Below are 25,654 nucleotides of genomic sequence, written 5' to 3'. Positions count from 1 at the left end.
GAGCCTTTTCTAGGTCAGAGCCTGCAGGCGGCCCCTGAAGGTAATTAAAAATACCCAGGCTTTGGGAGAAGTTTTCAAGTGGCATTTTAAAGTGAACTCTCTAAACTTCCAGAGGAAAACAAGGAAGAAAGACGATCGGTACAAATGAGAATAACTTACCATTCTTCCAGGTGTGGTGAGACTACAAAGCTCGTGGTAAAGCTGGCGTCAATTCTAGTTGTTTTTTGTCTGTCTGTCTGTCGGTTTTGTTTTGTTTTGTTTTCCTCAGCGGAGCCTCATGCGTATGCAATGTCTCTGCTCCTGGGCCATTCTTGTGTCATTCTTTTCATCTTTGGTGGGGAGAGAGAGAGAGAGAGAGAAGGGATCTTTTTAGTCCGCTGTACCTCTAAGTTCTCTGATGTATTTCCAAAGCTATCTCCCTGTCCCTGCGGTCAGTTTATTAACTATTTCAAAGCTGACTTAGTCTTGGCTTGTAATACTACCCACTCCAGTAACATTGCTGTAGGACTAACCACGCCCACCACCAAGATTCCAGCCCGATCACACTGGCAAAGACCTCTCTCAGCTCATTATCCCACGCCCCTCTGGCAACCACCCTCGTCTTCAGCGAGGCTCTCAGAGTCCATTTCGTTGGGAGTTTTTTTGTTGTTGTTGAGGATTCATTGCTTTTAGTTGTTTCTGTTGCATCCCCATCCCCGAGTGAAACTATCTGGTGAGGATTCATTGCTTTTAGTTGTTTCTATTGCATCCCCATCCCCGAGTGAAACTATCTGGTAGCGGCCTTTCACTTTCTTAGCTCACTTGGCATCACCACCTCTATCTACTTCAGTCCGCTTTGCACCAGAAGGTACACTGGCCTTTGTCAAAATGTACACATAGTGCTGCAGTGAGTATCTTCCCTACCACTTCTTTCTCCAGTCATCTGTCTATGGGCCTTCAGATTCCACATCTGGGTTGCTGTGAACGATGCCACAATACCCTTTCCAGTGAGTGTTTTCTGGTCCTCTGGAGGTGTCCTAAGACTAGTATGGCAGGATGATAATGTCTCTTTGTTCTTTTGCTTGTTTGTTTATTTTTTTATTAAATAAAGGTTCTTTAGATTTAGCCTTCAGTGAATCAACGTTATCATGTAATTGGATATGAAATTTCTCAAAAAAGGTTAGATTTTAGGATCCAGAAGGTGGTGTCCCTGGTTAAGCACACACATTGCGGTGTGCAAGGACCCAGATTCAAGCCCCCGGTCCTCACCAGCCGAAGGGGAAGCTTCCTAAGTGGTGAAGCAGTGCTGTATATCTCTCTCTATATATTTCTTTTTATTTATTTATTTATTATTGGAAAGAAACAGAGAGAAATTCAGAGGGGAGGGGGAGATAGAGAGGAAGAGAGACAGAGAGATACCTGCTTCACCATTCGCAAAGCTTTCCCCCTGCAGGTGGGGACCAGGGACTTGAACCTGGGTCCTTGTGCACTGTGATATGTGCACTTAACCAGGTGTGCTACCGCTTGGCCCCTTCTATCTCTATTTCTGTATCTATCTCCACTTGTCTGTGCTTATGCCTTTATCTTCATGAGTGATGAAGCAGGGCTGCAGCAGGTGTCTCTCTATCTCTTTATCTCCCTCTCTCCTCTTAATTTCTCTGTCTCTATTCATATATATATATATATATATATATGGAGAGAGGGGGCCTTATATGCAGTAAACACTGTGAAGTTGACCAAAACACTTGTGTCCCTCAAGACCTTAGATGCATGTAGAAGTGAACGGACAAGGACCACCCACTGCACAGAGAGACGCTAAAAGGTGATGTTAAGAAAAGATGAGCAGTTTTATGTGAGGAGGGAAAGACCGCCACCTAGCAGGGGTAGTCAGAGAGGTCCAATGGAGCTGAGGACTTGTGCAGCAGATACACAGAACCAGGATTTTGACAGGTGAACAGTGAGATGATGCACAGCCAGTCACAGCTTAGGGGAATGTCAGAGTCAGCCCACCACCTTGGGTGGCAAATTGACAGTGGCCACCACATTTAAAATATTAAATCCCTGTGATAGACATACACATACACACATACATACATACACACACACACACACACACACACACACACACACACACATACACACTTTTATTCATAGATAAAATCTTCTCTATTCTGCCAGGGAATGTTTCCAAAGCTGCCCAAGGAAACAGACTCTAGTTGTTTCCCAGAGCACCTTCTGTGTGTTTGTAGAGGGAAAAATAGTGTAGCGATCTAAATACCCAGAAATTGCGGAATTGCTCAATGAAGTCAAGTTTATTCACCATGGGATCCCATGCTGCCATCTTAAAAAAAAAAAAAAAAATGAGCCCCCGGCTCCCCACTTGCAGGGGAGTCGCTTCACAAGCGGTGAAACACGACTGCAGGTGTCTATCTTTCTCTCCCCTTTTTTGTCTTCCCCTCCTCTCTCCATTTCTCTCTGTCCTATGCAACAACGAAGACATCAACAACAACTACAACAATAAAACAACAAGGGCAACAAAAGGGAATTAAAAAAATGAGATGATCTACATATACAGAGAAAATTACAGAACTGTCCTACTGGGTGGCTTCTTTTATGGATAAACCCACACACAGAAAAAAAAAATCTTGCATTCTTGTCTATAGATAAATAAATGCATAGAAAACCATTTGGTTTTCTAAAACCACACCCGGCTGAATACAATGATTCCTTATAAATTGGAGGATCCGATAGGTGGCTTCCTTTGTTTTTAGGTGAACAGAATCTGCTTGCAAGTTTGGGTCCCTGGTCAATAAAGGAATTGGTTTATTCTCATTATCTGCCTATTTTCTGTATGAGAAAACAGGCAAAAAGATGTTTCTAGGGAGTTGGGTAGTAGAGCAGCGGGTTAAGCGCACGTGGTGCAAAGCACAGGAATCAGCTTAAAGATCCTGGTTCGAGCCCCCAGCTCCCCACCTGCAGAGGAGTCTCTTCACAGGCGGTGAAGCAGGTCTGCAGGTGTCTGTCTTTCTCTCCCCCTCTCTGTCTTCCCCTCCTCTCTCCATTTCTCTCTGTCCTATCCAACAACGATGGCATCAATAACAACAACAATAATAACTACAACAATAAAACAACAAGGGCAACAAAAGGGAATAAATAAACAAATAGAAGCTTCTAAACTGAAACCTTAATGGTAACCACCATCATCTCCATCCAGACAAGGTGTCCATTACTCTTCTCACGGAGGGGGATGTTGTACTTTAGGATATTAGGCCTGAACTTCCTACCAGGAGATGGGGAATCAGATGGAATTCTCCACATAGCGTGCATATGGCTCCTCCCCAGGACCTCAGTAATGAGGTTTTCTATATAAAGAATGTTGCATGTCAAAGAGCTTAGTGTTCCTCCGAAAGGAAGGAGCTAGCAGTGGATGTTTTGGAAAGGTGAACTATCAAGTGGATACTTTGACGATAACAGATAATTTCTGAAGGTTCTATCAACCAGCTTTGGCTGAAACTCCAGGATGATAACAAACCAAGGTCTCTTCCTGCTCCTGTTGACTCCTCAAACCCGCAGTTTTAAATCCATAGAAAAACAGACATTTATTTCCTTCCATTCTTTTCAAAACAAGAAAATCTTGAAAAGGTTTCCTTTTTATGGTCTAGAAATTATAGCTTTCAACAGGGCAGGGGAGTGTGAGATAGGAAGTGTTAACTTTTTTTTTTTAACTTTGTGTAGCTTTTCTTTAACACAAGTAACTGTGCAAAGGAATAGGAAATTACATGGGATTTTTCCCTGAAAAGGACACATGGGCTTAGAATCCATTTTCTGGATTATACGTATACGTGTACGTGTGTGCACCAGCTGAATGTGAAATCGATGTGGTGTGAGCACATACCTTGAGGGCTGAAGGGAACGGCTCAGCAGTGACACTTCCTTCTGTTTCTCTGTGAAGTGCAAACACACACATCATACAATCTGAAATTAATACCCCAAGTATAGTTAAGTTTAAAATGCCCACTGGAGGGGACCAGTCATGGTGTGAAGGCCTATCTTTTGGAGATCGTCTGCAGATCAAGAGAGAATTAAAAAGAAACAAAGAAAGAAAGAAAGAGAAAAAGAAAGAAAGAAGGAAAAAGGAAGGAAGGAAGGAAGGAAGGAAGGAAAGAAGAAAAAGAAAACCATAAGCATCCTCAGTTCTTCTTACTTCTGTCTCATTTCTAATCTAAAAAAGAAAGTCACATTATGAATTCATTGACAAGTTGTAAAAGGCAGTAGCCTTGAAATTCCCTTTTTATGCAGTTGTTTGTTAAGTGCTTTTAGTATGAGTTGCTTGTAGTATGAGGTGGAAAATTCCTTGCCCCTTCCCCCTTGAATAAGCAGGACCTCATCAGTGAAGGCCACCCATTGTTCGAAGGACCCTGCCTGGGGACAAGCCTTATCAGGACCTCATCAGTGAAGGCCACCCATTGTTCGAAGGACCCTACATGGGGACAAGCCTTATCAGGACCTTTGAACAGACTTTGTGGTGTGCTGCCTACCGGATGGGTGGTCATAGCCGATGGCAGGAGGATGTGGCGACCCTGCCTGGTTGAATTCTATTGGTTGTGTGATCTTACTATATTTGAAACTAGCCCGCGCTTTGCTTTGAATGGATCATGCTTTTGCTAAGTTTGAAATGATTGGATCTTGTGTTTGCTATAGCCTGTTATTGGATGTAGGTTGATAAGGTGATGTGCTCCCCCTCCCTGAGTGTAGTCTGAATTCCTATAAATTGTATGGTTTGAGCCCTGTTCGGGGTCGAGCTTGGTAGACTAACACCAGTCACCATCTCGGCCCGGATTGCAATTCGTCAATAAACATCTTTGCTTCCTTACAGTGGATGGTGGTTTGATTTATGCTCGCTAACACAAGTCAGACAGAATCTCTACAATTTTTTTATTTGGGGGGGGGGAGCCAGGTGGTGGTGTACCTGGTTGAGTGCACGTTACAGTGTGCAAGGACCTGGGTTCAAGTCCCAGCCCCCACCTGCAGGGGAGAAAGCTTTGCAAGTGGTGAAGCAGGGCTGCCGTTGTCTCTCTTTCTCCCTATCTCTCCCCTTCCCTCTTGATTTCTGGCTGTCTCTATCCAATAAATAAAGATAATTAAAATTGAATTTTAATCTTTTATTTATTTATTAGGTAGACAGAAAGAAATTGAGATAGGAGGGGGAGATAGAGAAGGAGAGAGAGAGGAGAGAGAGAGAGAGACCCACAGCTCTGCTTCACCACTCGTGAAATTTTTCCCCTGCAGGTGGGGATGAGGGGCTTGAACCCAGGTCCTTGAGCACTGTGGAGTGTGTGCTTAACCAGGTAGGCCACCGCCTGGCCCCTCAATTTCTTTTTCTATTAGAATAGTGCATAGCTTCGGTCAGAGGGTGGGAAGAGCTTGAGCTGGGTGCTTGCTCGCCCTTTGTTGAGCTGCTGTTGTGCCAGGAGGCACCAGTTCACTAGAATTGAGTCTGACCTGGTTGCAGGCATGCTTTCCTTGGGCATGGAGACCCTGCAAAGGCCAGTCCTTCTCAGGTTCCCTCCAGGGTCCTTTTCTTTTCCTCCACCCTGAACCAGTGATGCCCTTGAAGTCTTTGACTCCTCTTTGCCCAGAGACTCTTCCTTGGAATTCTCAAGCCCTGGCCTGAGGGCCTTTTTACTAAAGTCAAACAGCTCTCTGGGCTTTGTTCTTCCTCTCTTTCCCATGCCCAGAGGGATGCTTTTTTTTTTTCCCTGCCTATTCACCTCTTCCATAGAACTCCTTCCAGAATATAGAGTAAGTTTTCTTTCCTTTCTTTTGAGTGATTTAATAATGATGAACAAGACTGTAAGATAGCAGGGGTACAATTCTACACAGTTCCCACCACCAGAGTTCCCTGTCCCATCCCTCTATTGGGAGCTTCCCTAGTATTTATCCCTCTGGGAGTATGGACCCAGGATCATCATGGGGAGCAGAAGGTGGGAGGTCTGGCTTCTGCAAGTGCTTCTCCACTGGACATGGGTGTTGGCAGGTGGATCCACACCCTCAGCCTGTTTCTATCTGGGGAGGGGAGGTTCCAGGACACGATGGTGAGGGCATTTGCCCAGGGAAGTCAGGATGGAATCACGGTAGAATGTGCAACTTGGTGTCACCACTCCATTTCCTTTGAACTTTTTAGCACCCTTTTGCCAATTTATAGATGGGTTATAATATCCACCATGGTTCCTCTTTGCCCCCTTCTCTGTAATTTCTCTCCTGCTGGACATCTTGCTCCCACTGAGAGTTGCCAGGATTTGTAGTGTTTTTGTTTGTTTGTTTGTTTGTTTTTGTTTTTTTGTGGTGAGTCAGTGTAGGTGCTGTCTTTAGGCAGACACCTTGGTTCCACCCTCGGCAGCCTGCTAGATTAGGTCTTCTGATGCTGCCTAGGGCTCAGGCTCCAGGCAGAGAGAAAAAGATTCTCCACGGAATTCAGCAGACATCTCAGCACAGTTGGCCCTTGCTCTAACAGAGATGCCTTGTAGCTACTGAGATAAGTATCTCCATGCTTTTTTTTTTTTAAGTAGGACTGAAAGAAACTAAGAAGTGAAAGGAAGATAGGAAGAGGGAAAGAGAGACACCTGCAACTCTGCTTCCCCCATTCAGGTGGGGACCGGGGGCTTGAACTTAGGTCCTTGAGCATGGTAATGTGTGTGCTCAACAGGGTACACCGCCATCCAGTCCCTCCAAATCTTTATGCAAGTTAAAGAACACAGCACTTTTAGATTTTCATAGATTTCAATTTCATTTAGTCAATCAAGCCAAGGGACATAATGTCACTATCAACACAAGCAGAGCTCTCACTAGCTTCTGGAAATAGGAAGCTCAACTTTGATAGAAAACATGAAGCAGATGCAAAAGATCACTGCATTTTAATTTATTGACCCCCTCCATATACACAGACAGTATGAACTGGCTCAAACTAGGAACTAAGTAAGCAACATTCTTCCTAACACCTTGGTAATGTGTAATACATCCCCCAAGATGAAAATGGCATGCTGACAGGACACAGGTCTCAAACACGACTTTTATGTTTCATTCCTAAAATCAACAAATGAATACCGTCTGTAAGTCAGAGCTCTAGTCAGCTGACTCGTCTCACAGCACTTGGCAGAGAAGCCAGGCATAAATGGAGATGCTGTCATTTGTGGACTTTTCCATGTTCTAATGTAAAGTGAGCTTTCAGAACAGAATGGACCTTTTTCTTCTCTGGAATAAGTCAGTCCTGAGAAAATCTGTAAGCCGGGGCCATTTTTAAACCTATCTTGTTTCTTGCAGGATGCTGCTAAGTAAATTGCATTTGAGCCCTGAACATTTTTTTTCCTTTTCTAAATGCGTTGAAATCTTACCCTTTAATGAGGGACCTACACAGTAGATAGAATCAATGGGGGATAAAAAACAACTATTGACTAGGGGGACTCAGTATTGAAATGAGATTTTTGAAGCTCAAGAATTTAATGCGTCTTCACAACTTCAAATAAATATTATTTATGGGAAATGAAATTTAGAAAAAGCCACAGAGAATTGTAGCATCTATTCAAAACATGGCCTGATGAAAACAAAAAGTGTTTTGAAGCTTTTGATATGAAAGTAGTCATTCAAGTGGAGGGCTTGAGTTGGTGGGATTTAGAGCCAGAAGTTCAGGAGAGAATTTCATTCTCCAGATTCACATCTAAACATTCAATATATTATCGATATGAAAATAACTTAGGCTAAAGAGAAGTCAGATAGGAAGTAAGTGTTAGGAAAAGGAAGAGAAGTGTGGATGGGTGTGGAATGGAGAGACCCAGGTCCCTAGACCACTAGTTATTTTGAGGTATATTTCATAGGGAAGGAGTGTGTGTGTGTGTGTGTGTGTGTGTGTGTGTGTCTATGTGTGTGTCTATGTTTATGTATATAGCCTCTGGGAGCAGTTGGAAAAGAGAAAGGAAAATCGAAGCAAGAGATGTCAGAGGCAAAAGAGAAGTTTGCATATTTTTTGAATTTGATCAGACAAGTACTAGATTGTGAATATTTCCACATATCCCAAGTAGAACAGGCATCACTGTTCAAAATACCAGAACTCAATTGCACTCAGAGTAACAGCTAAAACAGAGAAATCCCCCACCACGAGTGATCTGACATCCACATCCTAAAGGGCAGATAAATAAAGCAATAAATAAATATTAATTGTGTGTTTCGCCTCTGGAGTAAATCAAAAGCATTTTTGCTGATCCCCATGAGAGTGTTTTTAATCATCAGTTATAAAAAGAAGAAGAAGAGGAAGAGGAGGAAGAAGAAGAAGAAAAAGAAGGAGAAGAAGAAGAAGAAGAAGAAGAAGAAGAAGGAGAAGGAGAAGGAGAAGGAGGAGAAGGAGAAGAAGAAGAAGAAGAAGAAGAAGAAGAAGAAGAAGAAGAAGAAGAAGAAGAAGAAGAAGAAGAAGAAGAAGAAGAAGAAGGAGAAGAAGAAGGAGAAGAAGAAGAAGAAGGCGGCAACTTTAACATCCATGTCCAGTGGAGAAGCAATTACAGAAGCCAAACTCCCACCTTCTGTACCCCATAAAGAATTTTGGTCCATACTCTCAGAGGGATAAAGAACAAGGAAGCTTGCAATGGAGGGGATAGGATATGGAACTCTGGTGGTGGGAACTGTATGGAATTATACCCCTGTCATCTGACAATCTTGTTAATCATTATTAAATAATTATTTTTTTTTTAAAAGGCAAGTCAGGTGCCAGGTGATGGTACACCTGGTTGAGCACACATTACAATGCACAAAGGACCCAGATTCGAGCTCCTAATCCCCATCTGCAGGGAGAAAGCTTTTCAAGTGGAGCAGAAGAACTGTAGGTGTCTGTCTCTTGCTGTCCCTATCTCCCCTTTCCATCTTGATTTCTGGCTGTCTCTATCCAATAAATAAAGATTTTTTTAAATTTCTTTATTGAAGAATTAATGTTTTACACTAGACAGTAAATACAATAGTTTGTACATGCATAACATTCCTCAGTTTCCCATATAACAATACAACCCCCACTAGGTCCTCTGCCATCCTTCTTGGACCTGTATTCTCCCCACCCACCCACCCCAGAGTCTTACTTTGGTGCAATACGCCAATTCCAGTTCAGGTTCTACTTGTGTTTTCTTTTCTGATCTTGTTTTTTCAAAGATTTTTTTTTAGTCAAGTCTGTGAAGTGATGGTGTAACTCTGGAGAAAGTGTTCATCTGATTGTCACTTGAAGTCTGGTTGTGCTATTTCTGCCAGGAGTCTGGGCCACACCTCAGCACATTGTCATCAATTTCACGGTGGTGGAGCTTTATTGGAATCTGCCCGCAACATCCAAAGGTCTCATTTCTCAGTACTAACTGAGTCGTAGTGGAACCTCGCTTTTCCTGGGTAATAGAGAGGTGCAGGGTTTCATGGATAGAACCTGGAGCCCAATAGCAGGTGAGCGAACTTGGCAGGTTACGGAACTAGCTTTTTCAGGGCTGAAGATCAGTACATCTCCAGCTGAAATGATATTAAATAAACCGGTGAATCTCATTCATTAACTGGTGAGGCTGTCTTACCCATTTCAGGCACCAAAGGCCTAAGTGCCACATCATCAGATTTGTCATGAGAGTACAGGAAATTCTTAGCATGTGTGAATAGTTCGTTTTCTGGTTGGTATGGACAGGAGGGTGCTTTAAATATAGGACATGCACAGGTATCTAGCTTAAAAATTATCAGCTTGTTTTCAGACTCAAAAGTTCTCAGAGCACCAATAAAAGAGATCTTAGAAGAGTCAAGCTTGACATCGACTACCTTTTCTTCTGCTATGATATCTGCCTTGTCTGCCTCACTAAGATAAACATGAGTGGTTTTAGGAGGGAAAGTTTTTCCATATTTGCAATTCATTCCCATTTGTTTCTCAGCAGAGACGAAATATGTCTGAGATCAACAGATGTTGTGTTGCAGAGAGCACAGGTCAATTAAGTTTTACGATAGAGAATAGCAGATCAATTTAGAAACATCTTCTTCTAAATGTATTTTCCTGAACTCCAACCCTCTTAAAAAAAAAAAAGAAAGAAAGAAATTCATTAATTTGAATCCTTTCACCAGACTGGAAAAAAAAAAAAAAGCTTTGAACCAGTAAAGAGTTAAAAATAAGTTGGAGAGAGGCAGAAACTAGTGATGTCTAGCATTCTGTCTATACTGGAATGTCTACGAACTTAAGGCCAAGTCCCTGGACACAGAGCTAAGGATGCGGCACACGGTTAGGAATGAGCAGTGCATAGAAAGCCCAGTGATGGCTGCCCCTGCTCCCTTGTGCCTTGTTTCATTACCGTCATTTCTGTTTACACCGTAGATAAGCTTACAAGCGGGAAGCCACAGCTGCAGCGGCAGCGGCGCTAGTGAAGATTACCTTGCGCAGACACCACATCACGGTCATTGGACTTCATTCCATCTACATTGCTGGGCCTCCCCAGGTAGAGATAGTGTGTGTGTGTGTGTGTGTGTGTGTGCGTGTGCGTGTGCGTGTGCGTGTGCGTGTGCGTGTGCGTGTGTTAAGATGTTAGAGAAAATTCATTTGTGATAATAGTGGGGATGTACCTTTAGTAAATCAGAGAGACAGAATCTTGCTCCTGGAAAATATAAATTACTCACACCACATCCCTAACTGTTTACACGCATCTGTATATAAATACATACACATGCATAGAGCAATGGTTTGTCATGAACACAGCACAGGTTCAAGCCCCATCCCCACTGCTCACAGCACTGTATCTCTCTTTCTTTTTTTAAAAAAAAAATTTTTATTTATAAAAAGGAAACACTAACAAAACCATAGGATAAGAGGGGTACAACTCCACACAATCCCCACCACCAGAACTCTGTATCCCCTCCCTTCCCCCAATAGCTTTTCCATTCTTTATCCCTCTGGGAGTATGGATCCAGGGTCATTGTGGGAGGTCTGGCTTCTGTAATTGCTTCCCCACTGAATGTGGATGTTGGTAGGTCGATCCAAACTCCCAGCCTGTCTCTCTCTCTTTTCCCTTCTGGGGCAGGGCTCTGGAGAAGCGGGCTCCAGGACACACTGGTGGGGTAGTTTGCCCAGAGAAGTCCAGTTGGCATCATGGTAGCATGTGGAACCTGGTGGCCGAGTAATGAGGCTGAAGGGTTGACATTCCATGCCTGACGTCTCTGGACACACTCCAAAGTGAAACATGCTGAGGTGGTACTCATTGCATTGAATAGCTTGGGATCAGCGGATGCAATGTCATTTGGTATGAATTGATAGAAGCATGCAGGAAAGTAAGTCCCACCCTAGAGTTTCCAGGACTGGGGAAAATAAAGGCTCTATAGAGGAAATGGGAGGTTCCTGCTGTCTCAGAGTTCAAGAAGGCAATAGATAGTTATTGCTATAATCAAATTATTTGGTAACTGGGTTAACTGAAAATCTCATTGTTAGGATTTGCTGTATCATACATGACATCACCATAATTTATGTCCTTTGACATTATTTATAGACACATCTTTCTATTTCTATCATTGTCTGTCTGTTTTTCTCTGTCTCTTTCATTTCAAAATAGTTGTCCTGGAGTGGTGAAACCCTAGCAGCAACAAAAATGTAAAATCAAATATGTATGTGTAGGTAGAATTGTTGTAGTGTAATGATACATTTGTTTCCACTAGGGAAAGGCAACCACATCTGTGGCCTTAGGAGAACCACTGCAGTTACCATTGGAGGGGATGGGGACACAGAACTCTGGTGGTAGGAACAGTGTAGAGTTGTACCCCTGTAATCTTATAATTTTGTAAATCCATATTAAATTAAAAAATTAAATTAAAAGATAAGTAGGCATATACTTAGGAGCTTACCTGCCAGATAAGTAGGCATATACTTAGGAGCTTACCTGCTTCTTTTCAAGTGTCAGAGTTAAGCCATGTTCATAAATACGTCTTCTCCATAATTAAAACCCTGGCTAAGTCATAAGGGTCTGAATTAAGCTAAGCATTCATTTCCTTGGAACTCCCTGGATGGGACCATTGGTTCATACCATTTCTTCTGTACCATACTGTTGGATGAGGGAAGCAGAAGGATGCTGTCCTGTCTGCCATGGACATTGGGATGACCAGTTCTGGTGGCTGGGTTTTGCTTGTCTAAGGTCTCCAGTCTCCAAGGGTTCGTTAGTCACCAGTGGGCTTCACTTCTGGTTTACCTATTAGATTGTGATGTGAACTTCGCTTCTGGTTAAATACTGATCATATGAACAAGGAGAAAAGAGAATTATAGTGAAATCTGCTTGCTCTGTCTTTTATAGTAAGGGACAGATGGAGGTATGGTTTCATTAAAATTTAAAACTGATTAAGGCGTCAAAAGCTTTTCAAAATATATGATTTTATTTTTAATATCTAGTTACACAATGAAATTGAGTCAGAGCCCTGCTGTCCCAGTGAGAATAAGATTCACCTCTGTTCAACAGGGAACTGGAAATATTTGGTTAACAACCATCTGGACCACCTTCAGATCTTGTCCATACACTGGTTAGCAGAGACCTATTTTTTTTTTTGAATTGAACAATTATTCCCTCAAAACAGTCACCAAGTAAAAGCCTAGTGTATAAAACCTAAGTTCTTCTAAGCCAACAGCCTTCTGATATCACAATTGAAGTCTAAGGGCAAAAGGGTTTTTATTTGGACTCATTCTCAGGATCTCTCTCTCTCTCTCTCTCTCTCTCTCTGGCTTTAGAAGGAATGAAAAATGCTAGTTTCTCTAAGCACTTAAATATACATGATTCCCTTTGCCTTGTTTTAAAATAAATGGACAATGTGTTAAATTAAGCCAAACATAGAGAATTGATGGAGAGTGTTAGCACTGTCACAAAGTATTCCTGGGCTTTCTGCCTTCCAGGAGCATAGATATCTTTGACCTGTCTTCTTCATTCCAGTGGAGGAGACAGGGATGAATCTTTAAGCAAAATGCAGACCTTGCCTACCTCTCCGTAGAACCGCTGTCTACAGTCATGGGCTAGCATGGCGCCTCCAGTCCATTTCTCCTTGGCATACTTTTTCAGGGCTGTGGAGTTTGGGTTCCAGCAAACAAAATAAAAGAAAACAGGAACAGTTTTAGTCTACTGACGAGAGATTTCTCAGACACAGGTCAGCATCTTTAAAAACCCACATTGCGTCACCAGCCTGGCTAACTCAGCTGGTAGAGCGTAAGTCTCTTAAAAACCCACATTATTTTTTATTACATTGTTTATTTATTTATTATTGAATAAAGACTGAGAGAAATTGAGAGGGGAGAAGGAGATAGAGAGGGAGAGAGATAGAGAGACACCCGCAGCCCTGCTTCACCATTCTTGAAGATCCACCCCCAAGTGGAGACTGGGGGCTTGAACCCTTGCACACTGTAATGTCTGTGCTTAACCAGGTGTGCCACCCCTCTGGCCCCCAACAACCCACATTCTTATAGAGTCATGAGGCAAAATTCAGGGTGATGGGGAAAGCTGGTTCCTGGCTGTGGGGCATAGAGGTCACACCAATACTTAGACCTCTTTCTACTTTCAACAGTCAGCATTGCACTTAATGAAGACCTAAAACGCCTTCTAGAGACCATTGAAGGAAGATAAACAAAGAAACTGGGATTCATAGCCCTGCAGTCACACACATCAGCTAACCTTTAACAGCACAGGCTTTGTGTCTTGGTTTTCTCCCTTGTTGTTGTGCGCGGGCCGCGGAGAAGAGAGAGAGGGGGTCTGGAGCAAAGAGGGAACACAAATCTTTATTTGCGCTGGCACCTCAGAGTTGGGTGAGAGAGAAATAGGTTGAGCCACATGGAGGTAGCGAAAATGGCCGCCTCACGCAGTAACCTTTCCTGCATCTGAACACCGGAGTGAAGCGCTGGCAGGAGAGCGAGGTGCAGAAGAAGAAGGGCTTTTATAGGAGCAGCTTTCGCGAGAATGGGAAGGGGGAGGAGTAACCAAAGCACTCCAGGATAGGATATTAACTCTCGTGAGAATGGGAGGGGGGAGGAGTAACCAAAGCACTCCAAATATCGCAGGGATATAGACAATGCCCTGAGGGCACAACATGGCTGAACAGGCACTCCGAGAATGTCCCAACTCTCACTCGGGAACTAGCAGTAGCCTGAGGGGACAACATGGCAGATGTGACTGCATCGGCACAATTTCCCAGCACTCCTTCACCTGTAAAATGGAGACCATGAGAACCCTGTATGGAAGGTTCTGGTAAAGATTAAATTAGGGGGACTCTGTTATTGGCACACATGGTTAAGTGTATGTATTACCTTGCACAAGGACCCAGGTTCAAGCCCCTGGCACCCACCTGCAGGGGAAAAGCTTCACAAGTGATGAAGCAGTGCTGAAGGTGTCTCTCTCTCCCTTTCTATCTCCCTCTCCCCTGTTAATTTCTCTCTGTTCTATCAAATAAAATAGTTTAAATTTTAAAAAAAATATTAGGAAAAAGATTAAATTAGATAATTTAATGTAGCTGGCCTGTGTTATCTGGTCCTATGTAATGTTCTAGGGAAAGGGAGAGGTTAATTGGGGGGGCAGTGACACACCTGTTTAAGGGCACATACCACAAGGACCCATGTTTGAGTCCCCACTCCCTACCTGCAGAGAGAAAGCTTTACAAGCAGTGAAGCAGGTCTGAGGTGTCTATTTTCTGTCTCCTTCCCTGTCTCTCCCTCTCCTCTCAATTTCTCTCTGTCCTGTCCAATAAAATGGAAGCAAAAATGGCCACCAAGAGCAGTGGATTGGTAGTACAGACACCAAGTCCCAGAAATAGCTTTGGAGAAAAGAAAAAAAAAAAAAGAAGGAAGGAAGGAAGGAAGGAAGGAAGGAAGGAAGGAAGGAAGGAAGGAGGGCTATTTGGAGTAATTAATGTTACCTTTCTTGATTTTGTATTGAAATATCTTTGCTCCAACACCTGCTATGTCCCAAGTCTCTTGTTTTTAAAAATGATAAGATTCCATACTGTGGCATCGGACTAGTAAATTTCAAAAACTCCTTTCAAAGTGTCCAACGTTATTTCTTTGCATTCAGCATCCTATTTTTACATTAAAATATACCATGTTCCCATTCAGGGAAGGATCATGCTGGAATAAAATGCAACGTTGGCTTTTACATGTTCCTTTCATGTATGTCTCCCTCAGACATAGCAGACTGTGCATTCTAGCGCAGCCTAGGGCAGAAATGTAGACACAGTCTACACGCTAAGCCTGACCAGGCACCCAGCCAATGGTTAATAAATCTATAATATCCAGACCTGTCAATCCTTAGGTTTCAGATGCATAGAACCCATTACAGGACCCTGTAGTAGAGGGAAAGATTAAAATCTGAAATTGAACTTTTTTCCCCTTGGTGCCTAGAAAGATTTTTAACTCAGTAAACAGACGGGATGATTTTGAGGTGTGTATAATCTACAGTTGATTTCATTGGGAAGCACTTCATGCTGTGTTTTGATTTGGATAATAAAAACATCTCCCTGTTCCCGAAGATCCACAAATATATATTTTAAGCAGAAAGAAAACAAACTCGTTGTCACGAGAGGCTGTTTATCTGCTCACAATCAAGAGGATTCTCTGTGCTGGGCAGAAGTGAGACTGGGCAGAGGAGGCCAGGGCAGCAGCTCCCCAACCCCGATTTTCACTCAGAAAACTTACGAACAAGCGGATCCCCCAACCCCGATTTGCACAATAGACATCTCCAGAGAGGAAGTGGGGAAAGGTCCAGGTCTTTCCAGATCCTCAAGGACTCGGAAGTGTGTCATCACCGTGGATCACACCCAGCACAAGTGGCTGATTTCAGCAAGTCTCTGAAAGTGTGAATCAATCTGTTCATTACTCCTGAGTGGCCATCGCCAAAGTGGCGGTACAATAAACTGATGTCTTCTTCTTCTTCTTCTTCTTCTTCTTCTTCTTCTTCTTCTTCTTCTTCTTCTTCTTCTTCTTCTTCTTCTTCTTCTTCTTCTTCACACACACTTTGTTTTGTGGTCAATGTGGACTGAATGACCTGTCCCAGTTAAATTTCTGGGACAGAAAAAAAATCTGCCTGGCTATTTGGCAGCAAGAAAATACCTCAGGGTGTGGTAGGCAATGCAGCAGCCTACGAGAGCACAAATTTACACGCCTGAGTCCCCCGGGTCTGCAGACTTAATACCAGAAGAAACACCTCATGCCAGAGCTGAACAATACTTTGGTGTCCTCTCTCTCTCTCTCTCTCTCTCTCTCTCTCTGTTTGTGTGCGTCTCTCTCTCTCCTGTACTCCCCACTTATTCTCTCTCACACACATGCAAATAATAAATAAAATAAATCAAGAACCACCTAGGCAACTAAAAAGTTGTTTCAATGTCATCCATAAATTAAATCTTGCCAGATATCTGTAAAAAAAAATCTGGAGGCAAAGGGATGAGGACTAGGAAATAGATGAGACTACCCAGAAGAAGAGTGCTTGCACGAGTGACGGCAAAGATTCTGTAGAGACAACGAATGTCGCCAGTTTGTGTTTATTTGCCAGGGGTTTGTTTTTGTTTTGTTTTGTTTTGTTTATTTGTCTGTCTGTTTTTCTGGAGGGGAGGTGGGGATTGTCTCCAGGGTTATTGCTAGAGCTCAGTGCCAGCGCCATGAATCCAAGGCTCCTGGTAGCCATTTATTTTTCCATTTTATTGGACTGGACAGAGAAATTGAGAGAGGAGTGGGGAGAAAAAGAAAGAAAGAAAGAAAGAAAGAAAGAAAGAAAGAAAGAAAGAAAGAAAGGGAAGAAAGACACGTGCGGACCTGTTTCTCTGCTTGTGAAACTTCCCCTCTGCAGGTGAGGAGCAGAGGCTCAAACCCTGATCCTTATGTGGGTCCTTGCTCTTTTTTTATTATTATTTTAAAAGGGAGACATTAACAAAACCATAGGATAAGAGGGGTATAATCCCACACAATTCCCACCACCAGAACTGTGTATCCCATCCCCTCCCCTGATAGCTTTCCTATTCTTTACCCCTCTGGGAGTATGGACCCAGGGTCATTGTGGGTTGCAGAAGGTGGAAGGTCTGGCTTCTGTAATTGCTTCCCCACTGAACATGGGTGTTGACAGGTGGATCCACACCCCCAGCCTGTCTCTCTCTTTCCCTTGTTGGGCAGGGCTCTGTGGAAGCAGGGCTCCAGGACACATTGGTGGGGTTGTCTGTCCAGGGAAGTCTAGTCAGCATCATGCATCTGGAACCTGGTGGCTGAGAAGAGACTTAGCATACAAAGCCAAACAAATTGTTGAATAATCATGGACCTAAAGGCTGGAATAATGCAGAGGAAGAGTTGGGGGGGGGGGTCCTCCATTTTGTAGATAGCTAGTAGGCATATTTTAGTTATATTCCAAAGGGCCTGTAGCTATACTAGTTTTTTTTTTTCTTTTCCCTGAGCCTGAAATCTGATATGGAGGTGGATCCAAGTTATTGTCTGGGGAGGTGATGTCATGGCTGGAAAAGGAACAGAAATATGGATCAGGGTCCTTACTCTTTTATACTATGTGCACTTAACCAAGTACCAGGCCATTTATTGCCATTTATTAAACTCCTATTATGCACCCACAACTCTGATAAGCACTTTCACATCTTACTGCAGTTGATTCTCATGCACATCTTAGGAGACAGGTCCTATCAGTATCCCCAAGTTAAGAGAAGACACTCACATCTCAAAGAAGTAACAGAATTTCCTGCAGGTCACATAGCAAAAGAGGAATTCAAGACCAGATCTTCTGTCTACTGCCTGCCTTCCCAGAGCAGTCCCTTCCCATCTCTGGCTTCCCTCTTTGCCCCAAATTGGACTCTACATGGATTGTCCAAAGTCTTTCAAATGTGTGATAGAGCAGTGGTGCCTTCCTAAAACAATAGCCCAGAGGGCCAACAAGCAGAGCTAAGTATCAGGAAAACACGATGATTGTGGGAAAAACATGTTATTTGCTGGACGTGTCAAGACCAGAAGAATGAATTGTGGAAGACAGAGTCCCTGGAGGGAAAATGCCCACCTGGCAATGGTTATCTCCTGTGACATGAAGCAACTAGCAACCAGAAGCTTCTACCTCCTGATCCAAAAGTCCAGAAGGAATCAACGTGCATTAGCGGAAACCAGATTCCAGGTGCAGGAAGATTGGGTGTAATTAGGTGGAAGAAAGAAAGCATCTTCTCTCAAAATTCTGCAAAGGGGATAGTCAAAAGAAAGTCTAAATCCTTGCTAGACATTCTCTTAGCTCCTAGGTAAATCCTGGTTCACTTCATCTCATTCCTGCTGGGTAGATACAAACCGGTAGTAAGACTATAACAACACTCCAGAAAATCAAGATTACAATCAATACTTTTGTATATTATTAGGACCTTCACACCAGGTAGCACCTGAATGATGTATTCTTTTTTTTTAATATTTATTTATTTCTTCCCTTTTGTTGCCCTTGTTTTATTGTTATAGTCGTTATTGTTATTGTTGTTGTTAGATAGGACAGAGAGAAATGGAGAGAGGAAGGGAAGACAGAGAGGGGGAGAGAAACACAGACACCTGCAGACCTGCTTCACCACCTGTGAAGCGACTCCCCTGCAGGTAGGGAGCCAGGGGCTCGAACCAGGATCCTTCCGCCAGTCCTTGCGCTTTGTGCCACGTGTGCTTAACCCACTGTGCTACCGACTGACTCCCTGGATGATGTATTTTTTTTTTCCTCCTCCAGGGTTATTGCTGGGCTCGGTGCCTGCACCATGAATCCACCGCTCCTGGAGGCCATTTTTTCCCCCTTTTGTTGCCCTTGTTGTAGCTTCATTGTGGTTATTATTATTGCCCTTGTTGACGCAATTCGTTGTTGGATAGGACAGAGAGAAATGGAGAGAGGAGGGGAAGACAGAGAGGGGGAGAGAAAGATAGATACCTGCAGACCTGCTTCACCGCCTGTGAAGCGACTCCCCTGCAGGTGGGGAGCCGGGGGCTCGAACTGGGATCCTTACGCCGGTCCCTGCGCTTTGCGCCACATGCGCTTAACCCACTGCACCACCGCCCGACCCCGGGATGATGTATTCTTATAAAAGGTTGCTTAGTTGATGGAAGGATGATACGTTAATTAAATTTCTAAAGTTGATCTCTCAGACAACAATAAAAATATCTTTGATTCGCTACTTTTTGAAAATTGCAGAAGAACTGATTTCCTCTGGGAATCCTCACACATTAACTCAACACACATACACACTCGCACACACACTTGTTTTCAAGGCTAAAACAGGACACTTATATTTTCCTTATACTATATGTATCCTCATATATATTTTTGTACTATTTCAGATTTTTTTTCACCTGTGTTTTATAGGAGTTACTGGTCTCTGTATGAAGTAACTCTGTAACATTGAACAATTTGCACTATGTCTCTAAACTTCAGCTTTATATCTGTGAAGGGGCAATTAACCGTCCACCCTTACACTGCTGTTCTGGGAGGCTGTGAGAACATTGTCAACGCCAGGTCCTGGGTGAATTCTGGGTGGGTTAGACCTAGTCAGTTTATTCCTATTACTTCTCTTCACCTTATACTAGCTCCATAGCTGAGGTGAGGATGTCCACATTCATATTAGAGAGTTCAAAGGCAGTAAGTCACCTGAATTAGTGGGAAAGGATAAAAAAAAAAAAAATGATGGTTAAGCGCACACAATACAGAGTGCAAGAACCCAGGTTCAAGTCCCTGGCCCCCACCTGCAGGTGGAAAGCTTCACGAGTGGTGAAGCAGGGCTGCAGGTGTTTCTGTGTCTCTTTCCCTCTCTCTGCCTTCCTCTCCCCTCTCAATTTCTGTCTGCCTTTATCTGATAATAAATAAAAATATTTTTTTAAAGAATACAAACAGTTCATTTCTTTGCTCAGAATATGAGTGGAGACAACTATCCCTGATGTTTGAGACTCTGAACATTCACAATTACTTAAATTCTCCAGGTAATAATGAGCCTTTCTAATTTATCGAGGTGATGACTGCATTCTGAACTCTCTTAGCCCTTAATCATGTTCTAATTAGCATCGGCATTGTGTTCAACACGCACCGCTTCTCACTAAGGATGGTGAATTGTTTAGGCTTTGTGCCTCATACTGAATTCCTGGTGTTTTTCTTTCACTAGATCTTCTAACTTATGACAGAAAAAAGTTGGCAACTATTCTATTATAGGGAAAACCATTTAATTGTTATTGCTCTGCAATAATCAGGATCTAATCAAGGGTGACCAGCCTGTTGTCTGACTCCAGACTCCAGACACCTCAGATTTAGCTAGCCCCTTAGCTGCGATGTGTTCGCCCAGAGAAGCTCTATGTCAAACCAAGACTGGCATTCATCCTTGAAAGGAATTCCCACTGCACCAACCGAGACCCCTCAGCATCATCGGCAGTTGTTTCCATTTTCTTAGTTTCTTTTTTTAAATATTTATTTAGTTCCTTTTGTTGCCCTTGTTGTTTTATTGTTGTAGTTATTGTTGTTGTTATTGATGTCATTGTTGTTGGATAGGACAGAGAGAAATGGAGAGAGGAGGGGAAGACAGGGGGAGAGAAAGACAGACACCTGCAGATCTGCTTCACCGCCTGTGAAGTGACTCCCCTGCAGGTGGGGAGCCGGGGGCTTGAACCGCGATCCTTACACCGGTCCTTGCGCTTGGCGCCACGTGCGCTTAGCCCACTGCGTTATCACCCTACTCCCCCATTTTCTTAGTTTCTAAGAGCCGTTAGTGACTGCTGCAATGAGTTACAGAAGAAAACAGATGATTTGTGTTTTCTTTCACCCATTCATTCATCTGTTATGGACTTTATGGAAGCATAATTGACAAATGAAATGGTATTATAGCTAAAGTGAACACAATGATGGTTCGAGATGCACCTACTCTGTGAAAGGATTCCACCATGGCGTTCATTAACAAATGCCTCCTTGTCTCACATTGTCCCTCTGCTTTGTTCTTGCAAGAACATGGAATTCTGGTCACTAAGCAAAATTCTACTTTACAGTGCAGACGACCTGCTATAGTCATCATGTTCGATAGGAAATATTCTGGGGCATCTTGGATGCAGCTTGAAGGAATCATGTGAAGTGAGATAAGTCAGAAAAAGAAGGCTGAAGATGGGATGATCTCACTCGTAAACAGAAGTTGAAAAACAAGATCAGAAGGGAAAACACTAAGCAGAACCTGGACTGGAGTTGGTGTATGGCACCAAAGTAAAGGGAGGGGGGGGTTCAGGTCCTTGAACATGATGGCAGAGGAGGACCTAGTGGGGGCTGAATGATTATGTGGAAAACTGGGAAATATGACGCATGTACAAACTACTGTATTTTACTATAGACTGTAAACCGCTAATCCTCCAGTAAATAAATTATAAAAACAAAACCCAACCAAGAGCAGAATATTATCCACATTTTATTTCAAGCTGTATAAAAATGATTCTTAGTGCTTTTACAACTTTCTTCCTATAGACACTTTATTAAATGTACAGGATACTAGAAAAAAAAGGAAGGAAGGAAGGAAAGGAGAAAGAAAGCAATGAAGTAAGGAAGGAAGAAAGAAAAAAGAAAGACTCAGATGCCAGGCTGTGGAGCACCCAGTTAAGTGCACATGCACAAGTTCAAGGATCCAGGTTCGAGCCCCGGCTCCCCACCTGCAGGGGAGACATTTCATAAGCCGTGAAGCAGGTCTGCAGGTGCCTATCTTTCTCTCTCCCTCTCTATCTCCTCCTTCCCTCTCAATTTCTCTCTGTCCTACCAATAAGAGTGAAAAAGTTGCCGCCAGGAGCAGTGGATTTATAATGTTGGCACCAAGCACCAATGATAACCCTGGAGGCAAAAAAAGAAAGAAAAAGAAAAACTCAGACTACAGTCACTTGGGAAGTTATAATAGCTTCTTCCTGTTTCCTCCCAGCCCTGAGACCACATTCTGCCCTGTCTCTAGGATTAGTACTGTTTTTTTAAAATTCCATATGTAAGTGGCACCATCAGTATTTGTATTTAACTATTTCACTGAGAATAATGTCCTTTGGTTTCATACTTGTTGTGACAAGATGGTGGAATTTCTTTCTTTTTTTAAGTGGTGTGTGTGTGTGTGTGTGTGTGTGTGTGTGTGTGTGTGTGTGTGTGTGTATGTGTGTTCTTAACCTATCCGTTCATTCACACTTAGGTAGTTTATGCCTTGACAATTATGACTAATGCTGAAATGAACGTGAAAGGTCAGATGTTTCTTTATGATGGAGAGCACACTTCTTCTGGCTGTCAGATGTGGGGTTGCTGGATCCGTCCATTTTTAGTGTATTAAGTACCTAACCTACTGTTTTTCCTAATGATTGTACCAGATGGCTTTTTGCTAGTGGGCATGTTCCTTACCTTGTGTATTTTTCTGATAGTAAACATCCTAACAGGATTGAGGTGGTAGTTCTTTCCAATTTTGATTTGAATTTTCATGAGGATGAATGATATGTTTCGTTGGCCATTTGAATACTGTTTAAATGGCTATTTAAATTACTTGTCTATATCCTCAGTAGGTGTTTTTATTACTTTCTATGAGTTCACTATACATTTTGGACACTATCCATATATATATATGTATATATATATATATATATGGCTTACTGATATTTTCTTTGTTTTTTTAATTTTATTTATCAGACAGTGGTTTACAGTCAACAGGAAAATACAGTCGTTGATACATGTGTAACATTTCTCAGTTGTCTATATAACAATTCAAACCCTCCACTAAGTTCTCCTCCACCATCATGTTCCAGGACCTAGACCACACACACACACACACACACACACACACACACACACACACACGCCCCAGAGTCTTTTACTTTGATGATGGCAGAGGAGGACCTAGTGGGGGTTGAAGTGGTATGTGGAAAACTGAGAGATGTTATGCACGTGCAAACTACTGTGTTTTACTGTTGACTGTAAACCATTCCACCCAATAGAGAAAAAAACAAATTAAAAAAAAATGAAGGGGAAGTTGGGCGGTAGCACTGCGGGTTAAGCACACGTGGCACAAAGCGCAAGGACCTAAGGATCCCGGTTCGAGCCCCCGGCTCCCCACCTGCAGGGGAGTCGCTTCACAAGCGGTGAAGCAGGTCTGCAGGTGTCTGTCTTTCTCTCCCCCTCTCTGTCTTCCCCTCCTCTCTCCATTTCTCTCTTCCCTAACAATGACGACATCAATAACAACAATAATAACGAAAACAACAATAAAAAACAAGGTAAAAAAAAAAGGGAAAAATAAATAAAATATATTTTTTAAAATGAAGGATTGATTCTGGGAAAGGACAGATTCTGGATGAAACTCAGTGGACCATCCCAGCAAACCTGGGAGACCTATGTAGAGAAGGAGGTGTTACTGGGGCTTTGGAGGTCCAGGTCCCTAGGACAAAAGCAGATGGAACTTTGGTGGGGGCGGCTAAGATATACTAATACCAACTCCTTGGGGAGGCGTGGAGTTGTACCTCTATGACAGCACCATCCCAATAAGACCAATATCCCCTCCGAAGTGATGCTGACACAGAAAAAACATAAAATCCTGACTCTTATGTGAATTGTAAGATTTCCACACAATGGGGGGTGTGTGTGTGTGTGTGTGTGTGTGTGTGTGTGTGTTCAGGAGTATCCTGTGTCATTAAGCCCCCCATAAGGAAAGAGAGAGAGAGAAAGAAAGAATGAAAGAATGAAAGAAAGAAAGAAAGAAAGAAAGAAAGAAAGAAAGAAAGAAAGAAAGAAAGGGACAGAACCAAGGTGTCTCCACCTCCACAAAGGACAGCTCAGTCTGGCTTTGTTAAAAGCTTCACGTCAGGCGTTAACCGGCGTTTTGAAGCAAGCGTGTGGCTCTCAAACCAAATCAGTAGTTTTCCTCTTGGAATTGTTTCTGCTCCAGCTCTTAAAAAAAGATTTTTTCCAAGGGATGATTTGATTGACTTGTCCCATTGTGAAGTGTACACCTGCTGTGAAACGAAGCCATGGAGCGGGGGGAAGAAAAGTTGAATAATTTAACTTTTTTTATTTGTAAAGATAATCAGGGTTTTTCTGATTACATCTTAACTTCATAAATGTTAAATAACCTATCAGCATCTAGTTGTTGTAAATTATGAAAAGGCGCATTGCAAGGAATATTAACCGACGAAATTCTTGTTCTTTAGTGAGTAAGAAAATGGGTTATGGCAGGCCTGTCATTGTGCGACTGGTAACTTTGACACCAAATAACAAAAGTGCCATTTGCACTTAGGGTAAATTGGTTCACTGGAACCTCCCCTGCTCCTTGGGCTCTGACATAAATTTATGAACTCAGGAACTTACCCCGCTGTGTGGCTTCCCAGATGACTTCAACAAATATGCCCATTTCGTTTCATTTAGTCCTCAGAATACCAGGGGGGCTTTGGCTGTCTCGGACTCGCCGCAGATGGGGTAGGACTTGTGGGAACACGGGGGCTTTTCATGCTCTGGCCCTGGAAGTGGTGACAGTGGAGGGGAACGGCTTTCCTGCCTGCCTGTCAGTGTCTGACACCTTCACAGCTTCCCAGAGCACTTTTTGTTTGGGTGCATGGAAAGGACACTTATTTCCGTTTAGCCGAGATATGGAAGAGACACTTTGCAGGCTCACGCTTGGACTGCCCGTGTTTAGATCTAGATCAACGTTGTGTCTGTGTTTGAAATGTCACAAGAGCACATTCTGCACCCTCGCCCCACGACAGACCCCCTAGGAGTCTTGTCCTTGTAAGCAGAGAAGTTTCTCCAAGAAACAGAGAAGTTTCTCCAAGAAGTGCCTCCTGAGATCAACTAAAAGAAGACTAAATTCTCTCCCCCCCTTTTTTTTTTGATTCTTTCTTTCTTTTTTATTAGTGACTTGCAAAATTACAGGATAACAGAGGTGTAATTGCACACCATTCCCACCACCAGGCTTCTGTGTTCCCCTTTCTGTCTATTGGAAACTGCAGGAGTTCTCCCAAGGTCACAGACAGGGGTCAACTTTATATCTGTACATCTGTCTACATCTGCATCTGTATATACATCCACACTTTGCCCATTTTTTCAGGCTTTATTTATTTTTAAATCTTTATAAGAGATTTAATATTGATTGGCAATGTTATAAGATAACACGGGCACAACTCCACACTGTCCCGTCCCCACCACCAGAGTTCTGACTCCCCAACCCCTCCTTAGTAAGCTATAGCAGTTCTCTTAAGGTTGCAGATAAGGCTTAATTATAATTTCTCCAACTATATTTGTGTATACTTGCCCTTTTTTCCCCTCTGATCCTGTCTTCTCTTCCATTCCAAGTCACACCTATGCCTGTTACTACGTCCAGATGTCCCTCCCTTCTTCTCTCTCCGGGTTCTGATGGAGTTGGAGTTCAGAGCCCTCTGGTCGTCTTCTCCCCATCATTTCTCCCGCACTGGAAGTATGGGTCAAATTCTTCTTGGGGTCCAGAAGGTGGGAGTTCTGACTTCTGGCAAAGCACCTGGTTGAGCATACATGTTCTCATTTTTTAAATATTTATTTATTCATAATTTATTGTTGCCTTTGGTGTTTTACTGTTGTAGTTATTATTGCTGTGATTGTTGTTGGATAGGACAGAGAGAAATAGAGAGAGGAGGGGAAGACAGAGAGAGGGGAGAGAAAGACAGACACCTGCAGACCTGCTT

At 42.9% G+C, this 25,654-nt stretch overlaps 1 long non-coding RNA gene across 1 annotated transcript in view; it reads left to right on the top strand.

Annotated features, from left to right (window-relative positions):
- LOC132534590 (uncharacterized) overlaps positions 1–25,654 on the top strand; it is a 95,932-nt gene that overhangs the window by 54,054 nt on the left and 16,224 nt on the right. Inside the window, exon 3 of the long non-coding RNA XR_009546295.1 lies at positions 10,346–10,466. This is a non-coding gene — a long non-coding RNA (uncharacterized LOC132534590). The remainder of the gene's footprint in view (positions 1–10,345; positions 10,467–25,654) is intronic.

Source organism: Erinaceus europaeus, chromosome 19 (genome assembly GCF_950295315.1).
Source record: "Erinaceus europaeus chromosome 19, mEriEur2.1, whole genome shotgun sequence".
Taxonomy (NCBI): Eukaryota; Metazoa; Chordata; class Mammalia; order Eulipotyphla; family Erinaceidae; genus Erinaceus; species Erinaceus europaeus.
This window is presented reverse-complemented; position numbering and strand designations above follow the sequence as displayed.